We start from the raw sequence: 26,140 nt of genomic DNA, 5'->3' as shown, positions 1-26,140 counted from the left end.
TCAGCAGAGCTGAGAAGACAGTTTTCAGGGAACCCCGGATAATATCCCTCCATGTGGTGTAGACTGAGATGGCTTCCTTTCATTCCAGCTGATTTTTCCAAACACCATCATAACTCTGCATGAGAAACCCTCCATTTCTAGTCTGATGAAAGCAGCAGTACAATAAAACCTGATCAGTAAATCCCACCACTCTTTGCAAGCCAATACAGCCTCCCTGGGATATGCCATTCCATTTATTTATGACCATAGGTGTGCAAACTCAGCTACAGATATGGATCTGAGACAAGCAAGGAGCTCTGAACTCCAGAAAGGAAAGAAATGTGGATGAAAACAGACCACTGACTGCAGTCATGTGGGACTGAGCATCAACACAGCCCTCGAGGTGCATGGAGAAATGTGTCCTACCATAAATAGGTATCCAAACCAGTGAGCTCACAAAATCTTACTTGCCACTCCCATGGAGAGAAAATAGTGACAACCTGTAATGACATATCAGACCACAGATGAGAGCAGCTCCCTTTGGTACTTCATGTTCTGTGAAAGACCAGAGCCAGAGACAGTGTAGGCCTATAATCCAGAGTGGAAATTTTAAGCTGACCTCCTGCAGCCAGTGCACAGCCAGCAAGGCATAGCAGAAACCTTGCACGGCCACCTCTGCAATACTCAGCTCCAGGGAACATTCTGTGCACATGTTTCAATGACTGGTGTCACCATGCAAAACCCATTTATCTCATCTCAGCCTCATCCATGTCACACAGTCCCCTACTCCTACTCAGTTCCTACACAACCACACTTGTACCAACTCTGAAGTTGCTCTTCTAGAATCGCTTTATTTCAGAGGCTGAAGTTCGCCCTCTGCAGAGCAGACCTAAAATGTCTATGGAAATCTCTGCATCCAGCCCAAGCCCAGTCTTTGGGATGCAAAGCACTTTGAGAGTGAGAGCCAGGATTTTAATCAAGATTTAAGTCACAGACCTCATGCTCTCCCTGCAATTAGTCACCCCATTAACCAATTATCCTCACTGTTGGGAGCTGGAACTTGACTTTTAGCCAGATTTTGTCTCACTTCAGGTGCCAACCACTGTGCATCATAATTTTCTCTTGGGTTAGAGAGCCATCTAGCAGTGGACTGATCACCTTGCAGATTCCCACAGCACATTAATCCGTTTTCATACAAGCTTACTAAGCATGGATTTTGCTACATACATTTTCCTGAATTAACCTCAAACATTTTCTGAACTTTCCCGACCTCCTCCACCACCAATTATCCTTTTGGAAATGTAGGCAACATAGACTGATGAAAGAAAAGCATTCAGGGACTTAATAAGAGGTGACAGCATTACTGCTTTACAGGTTATTATTTTACTGACTTGTTAATTGCTGGATTGCTGCTCACTACCCAAACCAATTGACTTTCAGAGCTTTATGCATTTTCACATCGTGTGTTCCCACCTCACTACACAGTAGATTGATCTTTCACTATGTTCTTCATTGGAATCACACTATTGTGGATGGGTTTTCAACATTCCACCCAAAGTTTGTGCAAGGTATTTTACGGAAAGTGTTTTATTGCCAAGAGGAACCCAAGCTAAACATAGCAACATCCTGTCTTTGCTTGTGTAGGGCAGGAAAGAGCACACCCTTCCCTCAAGGGCTTCTAGACCTGGCTTCTCCTCCCCACCAGCCTTGGCACAAAGCACAGCACTGAAACACAGTGGCAGAGCATGACGTGTCTGGAACAGAGGCTTTCATCCCCCAGCAGAACACACACTTGTTTTAGCAGCATGACTACAATAGCAGGAGAGTAAGCACCGGAGAAACAGGAAAAGGTGAAGGAAAATAGGTCAAGATCAAGAACAGGGCTGAGCCCTGGTGCAGTGAGAACATGGTCAAATACATATCTGTTCTGCAGATGTATTTGTCAGACAAGTGGCAGGTCCCATTCTGGCTTTCCCCCCCATCTTTGAACATACTCATTGATGCAGGTAACCCCAGACTTACATGAGCCAGAATCTGTCCTTGGGCATTTAAGAGGTATTTCTGACAATACACCAGTCCTCAGGCAGGCACAGACCTGATGTGAACAGCAAAGCAGAGGGCAGTGCAGCTCTTCCCCTCCTGGGGCTCCCTCCACTCCCACATCCCCGCTTCCTCCACTACCACAGACAACACGAGCTGGCAACGCTGCCACGGAAGAGAAGGGGACAGTGACTGCAGAAAAGTAAACTCATTATGGCCCCACAGGCAGAAGGTCAGACTCAGACTTGTGATAGGCACGCAAGACACAAGTCTGGGCTGCTCTAATCTCAACTTTATTATTTATTTTAACCAAGAAAGATTCTAGGCCTTGAATTTTTTACGGACCAAACTGATATCATAATGGAAGATCATGGGTTCAGGAAATGAAAATATTACTTTAAAATTAAAATATATGTAGAGTGATGTTTAAGCTGCTCAGAAGTAATTTTTTTTCGTGATGGAATTGAGGCTCCTAATTTTTTTGCTTTCTTTCTTTTAGCTGATATTGTTACTACAAACATAACTGTATCCCAGCTCTTTTGGATATGCTTCTCCCTACACCTGGCTTATTGGTGGAATAATTTCAGTCCTTCAGATCACTAACAGGCCACAGGATCCAGGGATCACCTCTGCACTTGTGATTCACCTAACTGCATGGTCCTCTTGCAAGTATGAGTTACTGAATTTCCTGCTATGCTGAAAGGAAAAAAACTCCCACAATTTACACAGAATCAAAAGTTTTCTCTAAAGCATCTTTTCTTCTTTGGAGGAGCTCACATAACAGAGGTTTAATGCTTCTGCATCTTTTAAAGAAGAAAACAAAGCAATTTTCACTGGCCTTTGCAAGGGACAGCTCTGCATGTGCAGGTGCACACTCAATGCCTGCTGTGCAGCCTTTGGAGCTGCCATCAGCTGTGAAATCCACCCCACTCACTTCCACAGAATCAGAGAAGAGTTTGGGTTGGAAGGGACCTTCAAAAGTAATCTAGTCCAGCCCTGCCCTGCAATGAACAGGGACATCCTCAACAAGCTCAAACACTCAGAGCCCCATCCGACCTGGCCTTGAACGTTTCCAGGGATGGGACATCCATCCACCTCTCTGAGCAACCTACTGCAGTGTTTTACCACCTTCATTGTAAAAAAGTATTCCTTCTATAAATTTACCCTCTTTTAATTTAAAACTATTGTTTCTTGTCCTGATGCAACAGGTCCTCCCAAAACACTTGTCTGCATCTTTTTTACCTGTGCCCTGTCAGTATTGAAATGCTGCTATAATATCTCTCAGATCCTCCTCTGCGGCAGTTTTAACAATCCCAGCTCTCAGCCTATCCTCACAGGAGAAGTGCTGCAGCCCTCTGATTGTCCTCGCTGCTCTCCTCTGGAGCAGCTCCCACTGCACCATGTCCTCCTTGTGCTGGCAGCCCCAGAGCTGGATGCAGCACCACAGGGGGGGTCTCACCAGAGTGGGATGGGGGCAGATCCCCTCCCTAAACCTGCTGGCTACAAAGCCGCTTGCTTTCCTGGATTAGCTCATTGTTTTCCCAGGATTAGCGATCCGGAGGCACCATCTAGTGGTGTCTCGAAAACGCAGTCTCTCGCTTAGTTGCAGGTTCTGAGACTTGCAGAAACAACTCGTGTCATCTGCACCCTCCACCTCCTCCCAGACAGGGAAGGAAACCTAACACAGGATAGACAGGAAGCCCTGCAGAAAGAGGTTTGACAAGCCATTACTCACCAGAGTCACAGACAGGCTCTAGACTAAACTAAGCTTCATAAAAAGATTAATAAAATGACTCAGCTGTGTGTTCACTTGAAGGAGCACAGCACAGGGGTGTTGCTCCTGGACCCTGACCTGGCTCCAGAGCCCCAAATGGTGCTCCTGGACACAAGATCTCCATTAGGCTTTCAAATAAAGTGACATATTCATACCAGATCCTGACATCAAAACCCAGGTGGTTTTGTCAGAAGGAGCAACTCCATTTGATAATGTGGCCATTTAATGCAGAATTCAGTATGAAGACCATATGATTCCTACAGTTTTCTCCTTTAACAGCTACTTGTATTCCTCATCCTATCTGTCTTCAGGAAAGCCAAAAAAAGCAGATGCTGATAGAAAGTAAGAAACTGTACCTCACCTAATTCTTAGTATTTGCAATTTATATTTAGTTATAGGCAGTCAAACAAGTTACCTTTTTCTTGCATTCAAAGCACTCTAGACAATAGGCTTTTTAGTCCCCATTGCATTTGCCTTTTATAGCCATGAGTATTTCACACACGAGCCTTTTTGAGCTGAAGGAAACACACTGCTCTATAATCACATGACCCTGCACAGTACTGGAAACAAAGTTTTCACACATATTTGTTTAGATATGTGTTCTCATATCACCCAGGGACAATAATGCCCAACTTCTTTCAGTAATGCTTGAGCCAAGAAAAAGTTGAAGAATTTTCTTGCAGGCATTTGCCTCACTTTGTGTCTGATTTGAGCAGGTTTTGTGTATTTACATCTCTGACTTCACCACTTTCCCCTCTCAGTGGTTTAACTTTTTCTGGCACTGACATTTTGTACATTGAGCTACCAGCACTGTACTCTGGCCCTTACTCTCCATACAAAGAAGAAAGCAGCTCCTTTACTCCTATACTGTCTCTCCAAAGACATTTTCATCCTGTAGACATATTTATTTAAGGAATATAAAACAAACAACATTTCCTCACCTGTAACAATGAATATAAATTTTTCGTTTATTTTCAGCATTCTCTGCAGATTCTGCACTAGAAGCACTCTCCCAGGTTCATCATGCTTTTGTCAAGAGACCTTCCAAAATTACTGAACTATCAGGGAGTCACTACTGCCACACTTTGACCTGTCCTGAGTCAGACTGGCCTCCCTACCAGAGCCTGCAAGGAGCCCTTCAGTGTCAGCCACTGGGATCAGCAAGGGCAGGATCAGAGCACAGTCAGACTGGGAGGAGCACAGAGATTCTGCATGGTGCCAGTGTGAGAGCTGAGCCCAGGGACTGGCTCCAAACTCCAGAAAGGAGGAGGACAGACTATGGAATGGGAGCTTACAACTCCATCTTTGGCTTGTGGACAGGTATTAACATGCCTTCATCTCCACTCTAGCAAGGACCATGGTTATACTGGGAGCCCTCTTTTGGTATTAAACTGTGGTCAAAAGCGGGGCTACTTCAGTAACTGTGGGTGTCCAAAATAATAAACAGCTATACAGGGCTTAATTGTTAAATTCAGACTGAAAATTACCCAAACCCCAAAACTGAAAAAAACCCCCAAATCCTGCAGATGTTTTCTTTAAGATGGCAAAGTGCAGGTCCAGGATTGCGCCCCGCCCCCCGCCCCCCCCCCCCCCCCCCCCCCCCCCCCCGGAAAGGAGTTGAAATAGTTGGGCTGATTCTGTCTGGAGTATATTCAGCAAGAGGCAGGTACCCACAGCAGAAAACAGCAGCTTAAACAACCTATTGATGCTGAAAGCAACAGAAGACATGCAGATGGGAACATCAAGAAAACTTAACAATAGCTGTTATTTCCTGCACAGCCTATAATTAGATACTAGGGCAGCACCTTATACATACTTGAGATCCAAGCTAGAATACATTTTGCTTATTTTTCCATCTCTGCATTCCCATCTGGGCTCCTTGTGTTGATGCCTGCCAACTTTCTGACAAAGCAATATATCTGTGGCTGATAGTGGATAGGAACCATTGTGAAATATGTTTGCTTCAAAACCAAAATGCTATTAATTTCTTTCTCTAAATAAGTGCTGAGAACAGTAAGGTTTAATTTCCTGCCTCCCCCTTTTGCTGACTTCTCTTATTAACCTCAATTTATTTTTTCACCTCAGACTGCAAGAGAGCCTTACAAACCATGGTGTTATTTCAACACTTATTTTTCATTCTAATGCCTGGCTTGGGAAGACATCAAATGGAGTATTCTACATTTGATTTAAAAAAAAAAACCAAACAAACAAAACACCCTTTTTTGATGCCTAAGCAAATCCTGAGAAATTTCACTTCAGACAGCCCTTTTTGGATACCATCCCCTAGAAAAGTTCAGACTCTTATGTCCAAGGGATAACGATGGCCCTTCTTGGATGTCAAGAACCACAGCTCCTGTTTCAGGACACATTTTCAGTCCTGCTGTCCAACCCTGCAGTAGGGAAGCCCCAGAAGGTGAGTGTGGGCAAGGGCTGCTCCTGTGCACAGCCCACGGTGCCCTTGGCATTTGCAGATGAGGGTAAAGAGAGAATCTGGCTGGAACATTCTTGTACCTGCCTATCCCCAGCTGGGATGCTGGGCTGAAAGTGCCTTGGGAAGTCCACACAACATCATATTGCCAGGTTAGCGACAGCAAAATGGCATCAACACTCACAGGCACTGCTTGGGAAAGCAGGTGGTGTACAGGCTGGGAGGAAACCCCCTCTATATCCCCTCCAAAAGAGCAGGCATCAGGCTGTCTCTCATTTCTTATTCTATCTTTTAACAACTCACTTTGGGTCAAGTAGGCTTGAAAGGGAGAATTTAACCAGATGATCAAGTGGTACTTCTTGTTGGCTGAAGGCTATCAGATGAGACAAGATAATACAGTCCTATGGTAATACAAGCACTTATTTTCCAAGTGTCTGAGTCATGAAACCATTTTACCTGTCTTGGGTCTCTCAGAGAGTTGGTACAGCAGAAAAATGCTAAAAGGCATCTGAAAAAGTCACTGCACCTAGAAAAAACTGTGGTGCTGTTTTGGGGTAGTAGCAGAGAGCACAGCAGGATCTGACTTGAGATTCAGCTCACATCCTGCTAAAAAGCCAGTGAGCATATAGAAGATCTGACTGAGCATTTTCCCTCTTTATGTGACCTAGTGTCAACTACAAAGTTCAGGGAAGCACGCCATCGCAGTGAAGATGGATATTTCCAGACAAGTCATAACAGTACAGAAAAGCCCCTCAGTGCCTTCACTAAAAATCAGTGGATCTGTGCCCACGCTGGGCCATAAGCTTTCATCTAACACTAAAAACCCAGAACTACCTAAAGCAAGTGAAGTCTATGTCGAAGGACACTGCTCTCTCCCAATTTTAAGAAAATAAAATCAGTTTTAAAGTTGCTTCACACTTCATGGAAAAAATCTGCAGCCAGACCCCGACCCAAGAGCTCTGTATGACCCACAGAGGCCCAGAAGGGCAGAGGGGCAAAGTTTGGAAGTTGCGTCTGCAACAGATTTGTTCAACCTTCCTGCCCAGACCAGAGCAGAAAAGTTTCTCAGGGCCAGACTTGATGGGATTTTGAACATCTCAAAGGGTAGAGACTCCACCACCTGTCTGGGCTATCTGTTCCAGTGGCCAACCACCCTCACAGCAAAAGAGTAGGGTGGGGTGGGGTAGGGTAGGGTGGGGAAGGGTAGGGTACAGAAGGGTACAGAAGGGTAAAGTAGAGTAGAGTAGAGTAGAGTAGAGTAGAGTAGAGTGTTTTTCTGTGGAATTCTTAAGGTGTTTCTTATTGTGAGGTTATAGCGGTTAGTTCCATGTACCCCATTCAGTTTCCCCAATGGTTTTGCCCTGAAGTTGTTTACTACTATTTTCCCGCCTAATCTTACCTCAGTCCCCATGTCAGTCTCCCTTGCACCTCCCTGATTTCCAGACCCTTCCCTGCCAATCCTTGAAGTACTGCCCTCTTCCCTTGTTCATCAAATGTAACCCCACCCCTTTCTCTAGAACCTTCCTTGTCTATCACCTTTCTCTCAAAGTTCCATTGGTGTGTGTGCCAAGCCTGATCCCCTTCCATGTTATCTGCTATTGGTTACCTAGAATCTGATCCCCACCTACATTCCTCCCCTGCTGTTCTACTATGTATTATTCTCCTCTAGTACTCTCCCCTATTCTTTAATTGCTCTTACCTTGTTGGAGCTTGTCGCTTGTATTGAACTTCCTTGGAGATTAAACCCTCTTGAGAACTTATGCAAGTGGCCCCTCTCGTCTCCTTTGTTCTGGCTTCCTCGACTCAGGATTCCTATCAGCAGCTGCCCAGAGCAGCTTTGCTGCCTCTGGGAATTGGGCAGCCCTGCTGTGCTGCCCCCAGACCGGGCCGAGGGGTGGATAGGGGGCAGCTGCTCTTGGCACGGGCCAGGAGGTGAGGGCTAGCCAGAGGATCACCAAGAGACTGCCCATGTCAGTAGTTTGGAAAGTAACAATGCTCATGTAGTCCAGTGGCAGGATGTGGGCCATGTGTCTCACCTGACACATGCTGATCTCTGCTGTGATAAAGCAGTTGCAGGGCTGCCTGTAGAAAAGGCTGGGTACAGCCAGAGTAAGCTTTGATGAGACCTCCTGGCAGGCTTCATCTGTGACACAACTTCTGTTGAAGCACTGCCACTGGGTTCTGGATGTGATTATTTTGATGAATAACATTCATACATCACCTCCCTGCTGGAATTTAATTGACATAAGGAACAGAACACGGAAGAAATCTGGGCTGTGCAGTGACCCAAAGATATATGGAGGCCTACTTACAAGCTCAGGTGAAAAATGGGAGAATAATAACACCTATTTCGCAAGGTATTTGACTTATAGGCCTATAACTCTTAAATCTTGGCAAACGTGCTCCAGAATGATCTGGAAATATGACAAATTTACTGCACAGTAAGCATTCTCCCCCGAATGAAAGCAGCAGGGCTTCCCACTCCTCCTATTGCCTCCTCCTGCCATTCATCACTGAGCAGGGAAAAGACAGAACTCCAAAGCTCATAGGTAGAAATACAATCCTCACACCAGGTTTTACACCTCAATGAGCCCCTATTTCAGCAAGGGCTGCTTTACACCATCAGCCTATGCATCAGTCCAGTTCACATGATAGAGGATGCAAAGAGGAGGAAAGAGAGAGGATGTCAAGAATGGTCTGTTTCTGAGGAGGTGTGAGGGAGGAGTAATTTGGGTAAAGCAGTTTGTAACTGTGCTGCAGGACTGTTCTTGACTGGGGGCTGAGGTGACACATACCCCAATTACTCATGCTAGCCTAAAGCACGGGACATGAAGCCCTGTTCCTTTTGCTGCTGCTGCTGCCACCACTGGCTCCTCTAAGGGGCTCCAGACACTGCCTGGGGATGGCACCCAACCAGGCTGGCTGGATCTAGAGAAGACAAAGATCTGTGCTGGGAGACAGCCAAAGAAAGTGGTCTGAAAAAGCTTTCTGCAGGCATTTAGAGATGGAAAAACTATAGGTACCTCTTTGGAAATTGGAACCAGTAAAAGTGAGATGTGAGGCCATAGTGAGAGGAACAGAGTGAAAAGGTGAGTGAGTGCAGGCAGAATGAAGATTTGTTTGCTCTGAATTAATGAAGTATTTTGTCTGCACAGAGCCAAAGGACTATAAAGTTTCAGTCTGCACTTGTTTTTAACGCTTATTATTTCTTGCCTTTATAGCAAGAGGCCTTTATAGCTTGACAGCAGAAATAAAGCAGTCTACCAGAAAACAAGCGAGGCGTGAACTGCGATAAGAACAAGGGGAGATCTGTTTACCAGGCAGGATGAAAATATAAGTAATTAGCTTACCAACAGGCAGGGACTGCTCAATCAAAAGGCAACATGATGCACAGAAGACCTTTACTGATGGACACAGAAGAAACTATTTCAAGGAGATCAAATTTAAACTCAGCTAACAGGAATTTAATGATGCTGTCATTAGTAATTCAGATAGCTCTTACAAAAGACATCACTTCCATTATCCAAACTTTTCCAAACCATTTTACTATTCATGAACTATTCATCTGGCCCTTTGCAGTGAACCCCAGGCTGACTGGAGATGCTACTGGTTAATGAACATCCTGTTCAGACTTACTGTGGATGAGAGACGGCCTTAGGCAGAGTCACAAAAGCAACACTGTGATCTTAAAAAGGATTTTTTCAGCTGAAAAAGAAGTGTGGATGAAGGTCAAAACACAGGTCAGGATGTAGAAGTTCAGAGACACTCTGTTCTGATCTACCAGCATTCTGTTTGATGTTCAGTTGAGTATTATCTCCACATGTATTCATTTCAAAAGCTGAAATAATGGTAATAGTTACTTAATTCAAAAGGCCACTGTCATGACTAATCACAAAAAAATGTTTATAGAACACTATCATATTCTTGGTCATAACACATCACAGAAATGTGAAGTATTGTTTATAATCACAGAGAAAAGACTATGTTAAAAATATCAGGGTTGCAAATTCAAGCATTAGAAAGCTGGAGATTTTCAAAACTAAGGGTATAGATAAAATCTTAGTTTGACTTCTCTATTTGCATGTAAAATCATAGAATCATTAAGGCCAGAAAAAACCTCCAAAATTATGAAGTTCAACCTTTGACTGAATATCATCATGCCAACTAAACATTTTGTGAAGTACTACATCTACTCGTGTTTTGAGTACTTCCAGGGATGGTGACACTGCCACTTCCCTGGAGAGCACGTTGCAATGCTTAATCACTCTTTAAGTGCAGAACCTTTCCTAATTTTTCTAAGCTTGAACCTCCCCAGTACAACTTGAGGCCATTTCTCCTTTTTCTGTCAATACTTGCCTGGGAGGAGAAGCTGGCTGCCACCTGGCTACAACAGCCTCCTTTCAGGGAGTTGTGCAGAGTGATCACGTTCCCCTTGAGTCTCCTTTTTCCAGACCAAACACCCCCAGCTCCCTCAGCTGCTCCTCTGAGAACCTGTGTTTAGAGCTTTACCAAGTTCACTGCTGTTCTCTGGACGCCCTGCAATGCCTCAGTGTCCCTGCAGCGAGGGGCCCAGCGCTGGACACAGGGTGGAGGTGCAGCCCCAGCAGTGCTGAGTACAGCGGGGCAGCCACTGCCCTGGTCCTGCTGCCACATTGCTGCTGATACTGCCACGATGGCCTTGGCCTTCTTGGCCACCTCGGCACACCTGGCTCATGTTCTGCTGCTGTCTGTCAACCAGCACCCCCAGGTCCTTTCCTGCTGGGCAGCTTTCCAGCCACTCTTCCTCTAGCTTGTAGCACTGCATGGGGTTGTTGTGACCCAAGTGCAGGATGTGGCACTTCACCTCGATGAACCTCGTACAAGTGGCCTTGTCCCATCAATCCAGTCTGTCCAGATCCCTCTTGCAACACCTTCCTACCCTCCAGCAGGTCAACATTCTCACCCAACCTAATGTCTTCTTCAAACTGACTGAGGGTATGCTTGATCCCCTGTCTGGATCATCAGTGAAGGTCTTCAACTGGACTGGCCCCAAAGCAGCCTGGGGGAGCACTCCTCATCACTGGCTGCCATCTGGATTTAAGTCCCTTCACCACAACACTCTGGGCTCGAGCAGTGCATTACAAGGTACTTTGCAAACACAAGAAGTAATTTCAGGGCAGTACCTGGCAGGAGCAGAGCAAACGCTCTCTCTTTATCAACACACACATAGGAGCCATCACGTACACACCAAGGGAACAGACTCACTCATGGGGATGTGAGCAGAGCTGGCCAAAAGCCTGGGGAAACCCAGGGCACCGGGAATATTTCTCTGTCTGTTCTGGGGTGCCCTGCTCAGGGGAGCACTGACTTTGATCCTCATTCATGGAGAAAGATTCCTAGACTTCAAGATAGACTAAAATCCACAAAAGTGTGAAATACATTGTAGAGAGTAGTGTAGGTGTATCACCTGGTGAGAAATTTAGGTTTTAGGATTTTTAGTATGTTGTGGATGGAAGCAAGATGAAGGGCACAGGGTGTCATCCTGGGTTTCTTCTTCATGCTGCTTCTTCTTTCTTCTTCATGGGTTTGGGTGGCATTTTGTAATTGGGCAGGAAAGCCAGCATTGGGGGCTCCTTGGGATCAGTTATTGTGTTAAAAGGGAAAATAATCTAGGTGTCAGTTCTTAATTGGATAGTTTAGTTTTAAAAGACCTTGTAACAAGAGATTGTTAGCCATTTTGTGCTTTCTAATGAAAAGCTGCCAAACTCACAGTGGTGAGACTGTTTCACTGATAAGAAATAATAAACATCTGAGTCCAAACGTGAACTGCTGTCTGAAGTGCCTTCAATCCATACCCTGAGAAACTGACAAAAGCCTAAATAGCCACAACCCCCAAAGCTTTCAATAGACAAAGAATTTATTTACGGGTGTGTGATAAAAAACAATGCTAGAATTATCCACCCTGAAGAGTGTATGTTACACCTATGGAAAACAGCACAACATTCATTCAGTGTTATGTGCAATGACTGGTAGCACTTTGGCATTCAACTTTGTTAGAATTTGTTTTTTACTACCTCATCCTGATGTTGCTTTTCCTTCTATTGGATCACTTCTTTTGCCTTGTTTGTGGCATCCCGTACTGCTGCTTCTTGATTTCTGTATTTCTGCTTCTACTCCTTTCATCCCTTCTGGTTGTCCTTCCTTCTTTTTCTCTCTGATTTTTCCCCACACACACTTCCAGTTTTTCCTCAAAAAACCTTTCTCCTCTGTTTTCCTCATTTGCATTTAATCATTACTGTGTTATCTTACTGTCATCACTGCAAGAGCCCCATGAATGCCCTTCCACTTCCACAGCCCAATACTTTCAGCTGAAAACCAATTTACTGGCAAGAACTGAGGCAACAGATTAGCATAACTTTGATTACAAACTGCTCCATGAAACTGAGAGAAAATCCAAACTAAGAGAGGCACAAACAACAGATATCAGAGGCCAAGAGAGTTTGTGATTACCACAGTGCTCAGTGAAGCATCTACCTGCAGCCTAAATGACTCTGTGGCAGCCTGTGCAAACTACAAGGAAGCTGCCCAGAGCTCTGCCTCCTCTTCCTCCTCAATAAGATTTCTGTATGGAATTACCCAGAAGAAAATTAGGCTCCTAGAGAAGAAATACATCTCAAAATTGGGCATGCAGTGAGCAAACTTGATAAGAAATATTGCAGGGGAAATGAAATTTCAAAGAGAGAAATGGATTAGTGATAAACCTCTCACACCTGAGCAAATTTTTCATGTCAATTAAGCTTGGGATAGGTCTATTAAGTTTCATAGGAGTTACAACACTGTACATGAGATCTGAATTGTCCTATGGTATTTTAAATTATCCCCTCTTCCCTGCCCTGTTCTCCCTACAGCATGAAAGTGTCTGTCTAAAGGACAAGAGTCACATTTGCACGACCCAAGTAAGAGGATTCAAAGTGTGCTAATGATCCAAGCTGTTGCATTTGGCATTTTGAAAGGGCAATGCTAGGATCTGAGATTATGGGCACAAAGACAGATTTAAGCAAATCAAATTCTCACAACTATTCCCATATAGGCCACTTACTTGAATTACAATGTTTCCAGAGGTGACATTTCACTATAGCATTTGGAGCAAAAGGACATGCCTTCCTAAGACAACTTTTTCTTTGTCATCCTGAAATGATGTGCACGCCCAGGACAGAGGAATAGAGAGCCCACTGTGATAAATGAAGTGAAACTTCAGTTAAAAACATCAGGGAGTTTCACATAGAATTAAACATTCCTGTTTTGAGAAGACTACTGAATTTTGTGCAGGCAGAGAAATCAAACTGGGTCTGAGATAAAGCATTTATTACACTGGGCCACCTGCAGAATTATCCAGGAACAACAAATGCAATTTAGATTCACAGCCTGTCTTGGCTTACTTACTCCAGGCATGCAAGTCACTGGAGAGCAGCACAAAGCATATTTACATTCCCAGTCTTATATGCCCTTCAGCCAAGCCCACTGCAGAACTCTTGTCTTTCAATCATGAGTGAAGTTTCTGTCAATTGCACGAGCTAACCCAGCTGTGCTATGTATAGTTTTATTTGGTCTGGCTGTGGAGATAGGAATTACTTCATTTGGCTGGTTGAAAATCCTGATTGGCTCAGTCTCCCCGAGAGCATTTCCACAATAACCTGTAAAACATGTGGCAATCACTGCTTAAAGTACCTGTGGCTTTCTGGTGTCTGCAGATAATCCAGCCATCCAAGATGTAAATTATATAAACAGCTTGGGACACCCTGATCTGGAGAGATGTGCTGTTCCTGTGCCACCATGTATGGTGAACCCCATGCAGTGCTACAAGCTAGGGGAAGAGTGGCTGGAAAGCTGCCCAGCAGGAAAGGACCTGGGGGTGCTGGTTGACAGACACAGGCAGAGGGACCAAACCTGATCCCCTCTACTTTTTGAGAGGAAACTGAGACAAGGCTCTGCAAAGTCTTTCCTGGTGAGCACATCCTGAACCCAATTTCCAAGTACTTCCTTATTCCCACAAAAAAAGGCTCCAGGCTACTGGTTCTCAAAGAACTTGGCCAACAAAACTTAGTCTTCAGCCTTAGCTCCACCACAAGAAGCAGGAGCACAAACTCCCCTGGTTACCTCATCCCAGAAACATCCTCATCCTGGCACAGAACTTTCCAAAGGTGAGGTATGGGATTGCCACCCCATGGTGGGGACAACTCCCAAAGGCCTTACCATCAGAACTTCTGTCCTCTGGCCTGAGTGAGCGGGGAGTGAAGGAAGCATTGTGCCCTGTGAACTGTCCTGCACAAGCACAAAAGCTCACAAGCTCATTTCACCACCCCCATGCTCCAGGCTGGGCTTCCCAAGCTACCAGTTATGTGAGAGAAAGCAGACCCAGGCTCCCAGAGGAACAGATGTTCAGTCCTTGGGTCCTTTGCTAAGGATGTCTCTTGGCTAACCTTATCTCCAACAATAATGTCAGTCTGACATATTACTGACCCTATTCCAAGTGTTTCCAATGAGTCCTCAGAGATTTTGCCACCTGGTACAGACTTTCACCTTGTTTGGGTTGTTAAACCAGTTGTGACTGCTATGAGGTAGTCAGGAAGGTGACTGATACTTTCTAGGAGTCTCTAGTGGCAGAACAGTGGCTATAATTAACCAAAACTTGTTTTCCCTCCTTCTGCCTCTTGCTCTCAGAGTGCACACAGCAACACATATCCTAAGTGTGCACTGAAGTGTGACTCCAGATAAAACGGTGTTCTCTGCTGAAAACAAAACCAACCCCAAATGTAAAACAGGCAAATAAAGTTTCAGATAAAACAATCAAAAAAAAGATCAGACCCATGATTTCCCCAACAGCATTATTTTCTGCTCCCCAAGGAACAGCTGTTTTCAGATTAGATTAGGATCTCTCTATTGATGACCCTTCAGAATAAAGTTTCAGGGCAGCAGTTTCTCAAGTTCTACACAATTTACCATCTATATTTTTGTTGTTGCCAAGCATCCTTGCAAGTGCAGAATAACACGGCTCATTCTTGCTCAGCATGAGAGGGATCTCCCATCTCCAGGCATCCTTGTCCCACACACAGTCATGGAAGGGAAGCTAAGCTGAGAGCAGTGCAGAAACAGCAAAATGCAATGCCTGAAATGTAATATGGAAAAAAGCACTAAAGACTCTTCTTAGGGTTGTTTGGGATGGGAGCTTTATTCTTATTTATTGTGATGCCTCTAAAAGCAATGGGCCTGTGCTTATCAGGGAATAGTGTCCCAGGAATTTAGGCAAGAGCAGAAAAAGTCATTAACCAGTACACTGTAAGTAAGTGAAACAGGAAAATCTTTAAGGTTCCTGATTCTTTCACTCCAAAAAGCTCCTGCCCTGTTCATCCAGCATTTTACATTGCAGTGCTTAAAATTTGCTAGATGACTTATTAAAAACACTTGCTAGCATTTCCACACAGTTCCAAAGATGTTCCTTACACAGAGGGGCAATAACTTTTGGATTGAGAGAGAGATGAGGAAGACAGGGCCACAACTACCCCCACAGGAGAAAAGTGGGAAAAGGTGTCATTTTCCAAGGGGTGAAGTTGTACCCTGCCCAGCTGCCACCAGAGGAACAGGAAAGCACAACTGCTCTTAGGCTATATCATACAGAGGGAAGGAGAGACTGAAGAGCAGGACAAGAAAGCTGGCAAAGTCTCCCTGTACGCCCATCATCGCCCACTCGGGGCAGCAGCCAGCAGAGGGCAATGCCAGCCCACATACACACCACTCCAAAAGCAAACAGGGTGGCCCTGTCTGCCAACCAGTGTCCCAACACTATCTGAAAAGTGTGAATTAAATAGGATATTTCCCCGTTGCAGACCTGTGGCACTCTAGCAGTGATTGTGCTTGCCTGTTTACCGATGCAGCCCTGAGCAGCTCTGTGTGCCATGGCATGGGGAAACAGGGACCTGAAAGTGCATGTCTGGCCTATTCAATACAAAACCTTTTTATTTTTCATCAGTCCCACAGCCATGCAATTGGCTTTCCTGAGTCACTTGCTATGTACAATGGTCTGAGCTGTTATCCACTGCCTTTCAGCTGTGAGGCAGGTAAATGATAAGCAGTTTTGTGCTGCTTGATTTCTCTGTACTTTAAAGTATGCCTGGTTGAGCCTGTGACACCGGACTGTGCAGCCTGACATCCTCAATGGTGCCAAGCAAAACTGCAGTCCCAGCTAACACAGCACAGAACAGAGGTGGGTCATTCTTTCAGGCTACTGCCTCTCCTGTCAGCTGTCCCCCAAAGCAAAGCAGTCAAGTTTTGTATTGTTGCAAGGGTTTTCAGGCATTACATAATAAAATATTGCCTGTGTATGACCAGAAGCTTCAGGTCATGGCAATATGGAATGCTTTATGTAGTGACAGGAAGAGAGCACAGCTAGGAGAGACAAGGGCAGGAGAGCTGGTGTGCAGGGAGAGCACGTGGAAGAGCAGGGGAGTGCCTGGGCTTGCTGAACTCCCAGAAGGAGCTGGGACTGAGGTGCCAACAGAAAGGAAATTCAGGCAGGTGCTTGGGCGGAGTGCAGCAGTGATGGGTGAGAGCTGCAGGAATTTCTCTATGAGTTGGATGTGTTTAAATGAATCAAATAATTGTTTGGCCTGGAAAGGAGCTTAAAAGGTGTTTAGAACTAGTTCAAACCCCCCTGCCATGGTTTGGGACACCTTCCACTAGATCAAGTTGTTCAAAACCCCATCCATACTGGCTCTGAACACTTCCAGTGATGGGGCATCCACAGCTTCTCTGTGCAGCCTGTTCCAGTGTCTCACCACCCTCACAGTTTGCAACCACAACCTCAACTTGCTTCAGATAACTCAGCTCTATAATGGGCTAAGCCCTCTTTCCCATTAAGGACTCTGTACAAAGGATGAATGTTCAGAGGACACAAAATACTACAGCCTTTAGCACAGGGTTTCAGCATTTGCTTCTTGTCTTGATCCCATCTGAACTCTGCAGCTGGGATTGGTACAGGAAGGAAAGGACCTACAAAGTCCCTCTGCACAATACCTCCATCTTGGCAGTCAGCAGACCACTGCTTCTTGGAAAATTTGGCATGGCATCTCTTCCCCAAAAGGAGAGACCCAGTCAAGCATGTCTCATCTTGTCACAACACATGAACATGCACAGCCCTGCACCTCTCTCTTCTAGTCAAAGTCAAGCAGAGATGTGACAGGCTGAAATATTTTCCCTGTCAATAAGCAAATGCTCCAGTTCCTTTGCCTTCAGTTTTGCAACAGCTTATAAAGCAAACTGCATTGACTGCTGGAATCTGCAGTAGAATCCCATTCAATTTTTTTCCACACAACAGCTGGGTTAAAAATCTTTGACTAACATGGTTTCCCTGCCATACTAATCACTTTTCTGAATCAAACCAATGAACCATCCAATTTAAATCTGTTTCTCATGAAACAGACATTTTACAAAGATTCAGGTGTGATAAATAACCACAAAACTCGAGACACTGAGCTGGAAGGGGCCTCCAGCTCCCAGTTCCTGCCTTTCCTGACAGCCAGAGATGTGAAGAAAGCAGTCATCCAGCTCAGGGTCAGGGCTGTGACAGCTCCTCAGTGTGCTGGGAAAGGGCAGATAAACTGCTGGGTCTCTGCTGTGTTTTGTTGTAGCTGAGGGGAGTTGCTGTAGCACAGCAGCAGAAGGACTTTTAAAGGCTCCAGCTGAAAATTAAGCATCTTGTTATTTTAAAGGATGTTTGAAGTTAAAGGCCTGTGCCTCACACTCAGCTGCAATGAACAGAACAGGTGGACTGTTTCTAAAAAACTTCCTCACTGCGGGGGGAATACAATGAAATTAAGCCAGACTACACATAGGCAAATGTTCCTACAGCTAGGCAATTCCCAGACAGAGAAGTTCTGATCCATGAACCGCCTCAATGTATCTATGGTACCAAACCCCCCCATCTGTGCTGGAGAAAAAAGCCATCATGCTGCTGTGCTGATGGGTTCACTGGATGGGAACACAGTGACACAGGCTTGTGCCACTGCTCTCTCCCTTCCTAGAAATCCCAGGGAAAACATGGAGCCTCACTGAAATAACCCAAGGTTTTCCACACTCTCTGCCAGCCAGCAGCACCTCAGAGGGACATTGTGTAAAAACCACCTCTGTGAGTGCAGTAGCACACAGAGCAAGGAGGAATTTGCCATGGGAGTTGTCCCCAGCTTGAAATGTCCTGTGGTTTGTAGGCTTGCAGCTTACCCAAATAAGAACACACAGCCTCACCACCTCAGCAGCCACTGCATAATGGGAAACACAAAGAGAAGTGAAGAAAGGCTGAAGACAGTGTCACTAAAACAAGAAATGAGCTCCAAGGAAGAATGCTGCTTTAGGCTTGAGAACAGGCATTGTTAGGTTCAAAAAAAATTTAATAGAGGAATAAATAAATGCTGTCAGTACAAAGTGACATTTCTGGTCCTTGAAAGCTGTCTCTGCTGTTTGATGGAGCACTGTGGCAGCCCTCTGAGTGTGATGCTCATACACTACTACAACTGTTATTGTGGAACTGAGCTGACTGATTTGTGTTCAGGGAGCATCTCATCTGTGTTTCCTTTTGCTGACCCTCTGAGGACTGACAGACACACACCTATGATGAGCCTGCAGTCTCAGTCAGTGGTTTGCCTGTCAGTGCCTCAATGTTGCTTTGTTCCTTCAAGATTCCCTTATGGTTTGCCCAGGCAATCCTGATGGGCAAACCCAACTTCACAAACCTCCTCCAGATTACTACAAACTAGCACATCAGTAAAATATACAGCAGTAGTACAGATCTCCCAATTTCTTCACCACAAACCTAAGTAAAGGTTTCACATTTGTTGCAAACATTGCCCAGCCTGAGAAGGTAATGAGCAGATGTGTGAGTATGCACATGTGCTCCCCCAGAAACGAGAGAGTAACCAGGTGAAGAAAGGACAAGGACTTGGGTCTCTCTAGGAGCAGTGATGAGACTAACAGGGCCATAACAGGTGGGCTGCTCCCTGAAAACAACATGAAGGAGCTCTTCTCAGGAAGAAATACATGAGAGTTCTCCAGTGCAAGACAAATCCAAGGGCATGATAAAGGAAAGGCAACTCTATATGGATTCTCACACTTGCCTATGCAGTTCAGTAAAGAGGAACAATTGCTTCTAAGAAATGTTGTTATGCCCTGAAGCAGAGGATGAATTGAACCCATTAGAGTTGTTGAATCTTCTCTCTGGTGGCCACTTCAAAACAGTGGCTTTTGTTTAGCAAAATGTGTACAGCAGTTATAATTGCAAAATTAACCTTCAAAATCAGAAACCAGCGTAACTGAAGGAGCTGTATCAGCAAAAGCTTGGAACAAGAACTCTGAGGGGTTGTTGCCATTTACCACCTGAAATTGCCAGCTCTGGAGCCAGACTTGGGGGTTAATGTCAGCAAAATGCTATTTTTTTCCCTGGTGTACAAAGACTGATATTCAGTTTCACCACAGGCAGTACTTGGGTTTGTACAACTGACACCCCCTTCTCAGCTTTGCTGTGAATAACCTATGCTTTTATTTATGCTGCAACACAAAATTACCAAGGCTCAAGGTTTTAGGACATCCCAGCATCTGGGTTATGAAATCCACACTTTGGTAGGTGAATGAGGTTTTTATTTTCGTTTTCCACGCAGGCTCTGGGTACCTTGCCATACAAGTCAAGGTAGAGCATGTGACTCATACTACCATCATGCAACATTATTCTTTAGGTATAATTTGGGCAGGGGGAGAAAGGAGGGAAATCATAGATTGTGTTGCTGTGTGGCAGGAAAATAAAGGAATTGTAATCAGATTTGGTCTGTGAAAACCTGAGATGGAAACTCGAGTGGCAAATTAGGGAGATATATAGCTCTCTTTCATGCCACTTGAATGGCTAAATGTGTGGCAGAATTCTCATCAACATCTCCATCCTCACACCTGGCTCTTGAGCAGCATAACATACCCTGAGGCAGCAAGCACACACACATCCCACATCTGTCTGTCTCTCCCAGTCACCAGCTAACTCCTCTGTTAAAACAGCTTGAAGATGAGTGTAGTTACACAAAAACCACCAGAAATCACACAGACAGAGAGAGAGAGCCTGCAGGAGAGTCGGCATGGAATGAATGAATGCCCCATCACTACTTCAGTCTTGGGAACTCAACTTCCCCCTTCTGATGAAATGTAACTTTTGAGCCTAGGCTGAACACACTGTAATCTGCCCTACTGCACCTGTCCTGGATATTAATAACCAACATAAATCCTAAAGGAAGCACTGTTCTTTATTTCTGATTTGTCAGAGGTGGAGGGATTGGAAGGGTTGTGGGTAATATGGAAATGGCATAGGCAGAGAATCCCTTCTGGGAGCCCGATTATTGAAAAGTGGCTGCTATTTACACAGTTAATGCCATTCACTCCCTGCACCTGCTCAACCATTCATTTCCCAGTGCAAGCCAGCTTTGCCTTGCTGCAGAGTCAGGGAATTTAAGGGAAGTATACCTGCAGGTTTTCTTTTTCTCTACAATGACTGCAGACTTGAGCTTATAAAACTCCCATTTGTACATTTTCAGTGCTTCATCTTTCTTTTTTGCCAATTCTTTTCCCACCCACTTATATGTATATATGCTTTTCCAAGTATTTATGTTTCTGATAATGAATCCTCTTTTTCTAGCTCCTGTTGGACTCGCAGCCCATCCATGTACTCCAAAAAAACCTATTTCATTCTGCAGTTGTCCAAAAACACCCTAAAAATTCAGCTAGCTTCCCCACTTACACTAGTTTTTCTTCATATTCTATCCAATCTTTGAGAGATGCTCCATGTCCTACATCCAGGGACATCAATTTTTTTATGATGTCCCTATGAATGTAAATTCTGTGTGGTCATCCCCAGCAAACACACTTACAATTGAATTTACTTTGAATTCTGATTTAAAAGAAGACCAAAACAAACCACAAAGAATTATGCAGCTGACCTTTCTTCCCATTCTTGCCCCAGTCTCCTTTCTTGATAAGGAATGTCTGCAGAGGCTGTAGGCCACCAAGGAGAAAGGAAGCAGGAAGGGAGAGAGCTGTAGCCCCATGGTTCTGCCTATTAGTGCTTAAGGATACACCAGCTGTAAGTCACATTAGGGGAGGGGCAGTTGCAGCTCTGAGCACCTGAAAAACCCATCAGCAAGGGTTAAGTAAGAAAAGTGAAGGCTTCTGGTTTTTGATTTTTTTTCCATTATCAGGAGAAGGACTCCTATTTAATGTAAAATCCATGCTGCCGCACAGCACATAAAGCCTTTGCAATACTAAACTGTTAGACTTGCTGCCATGCTGGTGGTGAGCTGTCATCCATTGCAGAGGATCCATCTGCTTGTTGTCATACTTACACAGGAACTGAATAAGCTGCCCCCATCTGCCGAAGTTTTGGCTTTCATTACAGAGAGACAACAGCAGGAAGGACGTCAAGGTCAAGTAAAGCAGATCAACATGATTAACTCGGAGCAGATGATGACTCACCTGTCTTCAGTGGGAACAGCCTGGTACTAATGTGTCTGATTGAACCAGGGTTGGTGGGATAAACCAACTTAAAGGGAATGATAGTGCAAAAATTAAAAAGTAATAAAAAGCTTGAAGTTGAAAGCAAAACAGCTCATGACCTCTTTCTTTTTGTTCCCATCTGAAGAAACAACAGTATGCTCTTAAAATCAGCACATGTCAAGTCAGACGCTGGAAAGGAATTGAGAGGATTATTTCACAATTTTATTGCACAATTGAAAATTAACCTGGTTTTTTTTTTTTTCCAATATTTACAATCCATTTACTTTGCACACACAATCTACACAGCATTTTCCCCAGTAAAACTGTCACCTAGAAAACTTACACACGGACTGAAGTTTATGTGTAAATTAAGTGGTTTGTGTTAAATGCAAATTGCCTCAGTCTGGAGGGGGAGGTGCTTGGGAGAAGAGGGGGCATAAGGAAAGAAGACACATTTTTCTTTTCTCTTTCCTGAAACATTACTTAAAAATCTTTCCCAAGCTGGGGAGAGAAACAGAAGAGTTGAAGCAGAAGGACAGTCAGGTAATATATTGGGAAATTCAAGGTGCTGAGTTAGAAAGTCAGAATCTTCAATGCCACAAGCCTAGCTCACCCTAAAGGTCATGGCACTCCAGTTTTCCCCTGGAGAATGTAGAATCACCTTGGCCATGAGATAAAAAGAATGAGGTTTGAGTCTTAAGAAGAAACACACGTGGAAAGCCATTGCTGGGGGATTTTACCCCTTTCTCACAGTTTCTTACCTGCATGGTTGGAAATGTGCTGGCTGACACACTGCCACAGACCTGGCACAACCTGACCACCAATGCCAGGGGTAATATTTTACCCACCATTACGAAGCCCACGGTTTTGGGCTGAAAATGAGTGCTTTTCTGCTGTTAGCACAAACTGTCTGTCACAACATGCAGCACAGTCTCTGGAGTGCACAAATCACCCTCCTCCCGTGGCTGATCCACCCACACCTTTTCTGTCACATGGATTGTTGTTCTCAAGTTTGTCAGCTAATATTGAGTATAAGGCCTTGTAGCACTTACTGCTTAGTTTCCAGAGGATTTTGACACCTGCAATCTTAAATGAGTATGTGGCAACTCTAAAACTGATGCTCACTACCAGCACTGTAACCCTTTCTGCTACTCACAGAGCAAGGGGTGATGTGGTGCTGAAGTGAACTGAAATGCCCTCTTCTGAAGTCCTGTTCATTCCATTGACTCTCAAAGGAAACCAAGGGGACTGCGAGGGATGTCAGTCACCAGAAAAGGCTGCCCAGGAAGTGTCACCATCCCTGGAAGTATTTAAAAGATGAATAGGTGTAGCACTTAGGGACATGGCTTAGTGGTGGACTTGGGGCAGTGTTAGGTTAATGGTTGGACTTGGTCATAGATTTCTTTTCCAACCTAAATGACTCCATGACTATGACCAACTCCCACACCATGGGTCTCAAGACAGCTGCCAAGTTGTATGGGCTGAATCAGGGCCTGAATGGTTGTAGCTGGGCACCTAAGAACTAAGGATTCTGGCATTGTGAGATTCATCTGGTATTCAGATCACTTTGGTGCTACCTTTCATCTGGTTTTGGGTACCCTAGGGAGGAGAAGTGGACGAAGTTTTGTTTTTGCATTAATGGCATTTGAAGCCTAAGTATTCTCTCTCCTCTCCTCTCCCCTCCCCTCTCATTTTTTTACTCTTTCTTTTTTTTTAATTTAACATGTTATTGATAGTTTAAGGGAGCCAGTAATGGAGAAGTATCTTTTCTCTGTGTAATAGTTATAATCAGATCTCAGCACTGTGGATGTTGTATATATTGTCTTTAAAATGCCCGTCAACACCAACCTAAGGTAGGATTTAGGGCTGCAGCAGATGGGAACAAGGAAAAAAAGTGGAAAACGCAAGAATGGGCTGGCTGAAGAAGGATCCTGAAATGGAACCCTACAGAAATAGGGAAATTTGTAAATACTGGAGACCTGTGCTAAAATTCCTGGCTTGAGTAGATTACTAACCCCCATAGTGCTGCTGATTCCAGCCACACAGGACTATTTACACTTATGCTGTTTCTCTCAAAACAGTATTTTCCTGGAAGGTCTATGGATGTAGTAGACAGAAAACTTTGAACAAAATGAGTATGTTAAAAATAAACCAAAACATAGTGAACCCATTTTTACAGCTTTAAAATGATGAATTTTTTATCAGGTGTAGCTTAAAGATTAAAATTGAAAAAAAAATCCCTGCAGAATAAATTTGTGTGGAGGTTTAGGTGCCATATGAGAAAGTCTGCTCAGTACTGAAATCATGCAGTGGTCTGGTATGAGCCAGTAGACTTTCATACTTATTGGAAGAGACACAGCTAAGGTAGAAATAAAACCTGTGATAGCACAAACTAATAAAAAAATCCCCCAGGCTACAGGAAAGACTTTCCCTGCACTAACATGGAGGACAACTCAATGACCCCTCAGTTCTGTTCTTCTCCACAGACAATGCTGTAATGTTTTCAAGTCTGACACATGCAGAAGAAAGCTGCAACATATTAAAATAGATAAAATAGAATCCCAGAATGTTCTGAGTTGGAAAAGATCCACAAGGATCACCCAGTCCAACTCCTGGCACTGGACAGGACCATCCCCAAGAGTCACACCTTGTGCCTGAGAATATTGTCCAAATGTTTTTTTGATCTTTCTCAGGCACAGTGCTGTGACCACTTCCCTGGGGCCTGTTCCAGTGCCCAAACACCCTCTGGGTGAAGAACTTTTCCTGATATCAAACCTAAACCTCCCCTGACACAAGTTCAGGCCATTCCCTGGGTTCTGTCACTGGTCACCAGAGAGAAGAGATCAGTGTCTGCCCCTCCTCTTTCCCTCATGAGGAAGTTTTAATTGCAGTGAGGTCTCCCCCCAGGTTCCTTCTTTTCCAGGCTGAAAAAGCCAAATTATCTCAGACACCTCCTCTGGCTTCCCCTCTAAACCCTTCAGCATCTTTCTGGATCTTTATTATACTGTGGTCCCCAAAGCTGCCTCCAGCAGGACAATCCCTCCCTGGCCTGGCTGGCTGTGCTGTGCCTGATGCCCCCTAGGACAGGGTTGGCCCTCCTGGCTGCCAGGGCACTGCTGGCTCATGTTCAACTTTGAATATAAATATCTAAATTGAATAACATGAATAAAAATATTTTGCAAACTTTTAATTTCACATATGAAAATGGAAATGAAAGCACTAAAATTTAAAAAATATTTGTGTCTTGGGTGATGTGATTCAGAGTTGTTTTTTAATACATGTATTTTTTTTTGCTCTATGAAGTGTAAAGAGAAAGATGATGATAGTGCCTGTATTCTCTGCATTTATGACAGAAGCTGGAAGGTTAACTTGGTGGATATTTTATATTGATGACTCTGTGAATGTCAGTCCTTGTGGGTCTTTACAGTACTCAATAGCTTTTTTATTTTTTTAAATTGCCTTTGCTGTTCTTTGACGAAGACTTAACAGTGAAAAATACAATATGTAAACTCTCTGTGAGCCATTTGAACCTGTATGGAAATATTCATTGATGGTATGGACGGAAAACATAATTTTGCTTATCTATTCTCTTGTCAACAGAGCAGAAGCTTACTGCCTGGCCTGAACACTGAGTCTCAGGTCAGCTGGATTAATTGGTGCTAATATAATTAATAAACACTGAGCAAGGTGTCAAGGGAAAATACACACATCTCTTGTTCTCATTCTGGACCAGCAAACTGCTGAGTCCCATCTTTTCCTCACCCCAAGGCGCCTCTGTCACTCACAGCAAGTGTACATGAAAAATGCAGAAGAGCTTGGTGAAATCTGTCATCAGAATAAGAGATTTCATACCGAACTCACTCTTGCCATCTACAAACAGTGCCAGGTGGTGGTGCCCCTTCCTTCCTGCTGCTGATGGTGAGGGCTGACTGCATGAAGAGTTCACGGATCAATCTGCATTGGACAGCTCTTCCTTCCCTTATAGTGTCCCTGGAGAGCACTGTTGGAACAAGAGTTCCACAGGCAGATCAAAAGAAGAAATTCTATGAACCTCACTAACTCTAGATTTGCCCCAACCATTGACCTCAGTGCTGACAATTTAAGAACGGCTGGATAGTTGAGATTCCTACTGTTATCAAGCTTCTATTATCTTTATTCTTTTTTTCCTTTTTCTTAAAGGCACCAAAGGATCAGTGTGGGAATCCAAAGATTTGGAACAAATTAAGTATCTTTGAGCTGTGAATGGTTACTGTCAGTGCTTTCAAGAATTTTACAATCCATAGAATTTACTGAAGGCGGGATGCATTGGCCAGTGTTTGTTAAGAAATGCCACAAATCCAGAATGGGGTTAGTCCAGCCCACACATC

This window comes from Melozone crissalis, unplaced genomic scaffold, assembly GCF_028551555.1.
Source record: "Melozone crissalis strain CALT ecotype California unplaced genomic scaffold, PUWL_Pcris_2 ptg000004l_1, whole genome shotgun sequence".
NCBI lineage: Eukaryota > Metazoa > Chordata > Aves > Passeriformes > Passerellidae > Melozone > Melozone crissalis.
This window is presented reverse-complemented; position numbering follows the sequence as displayed.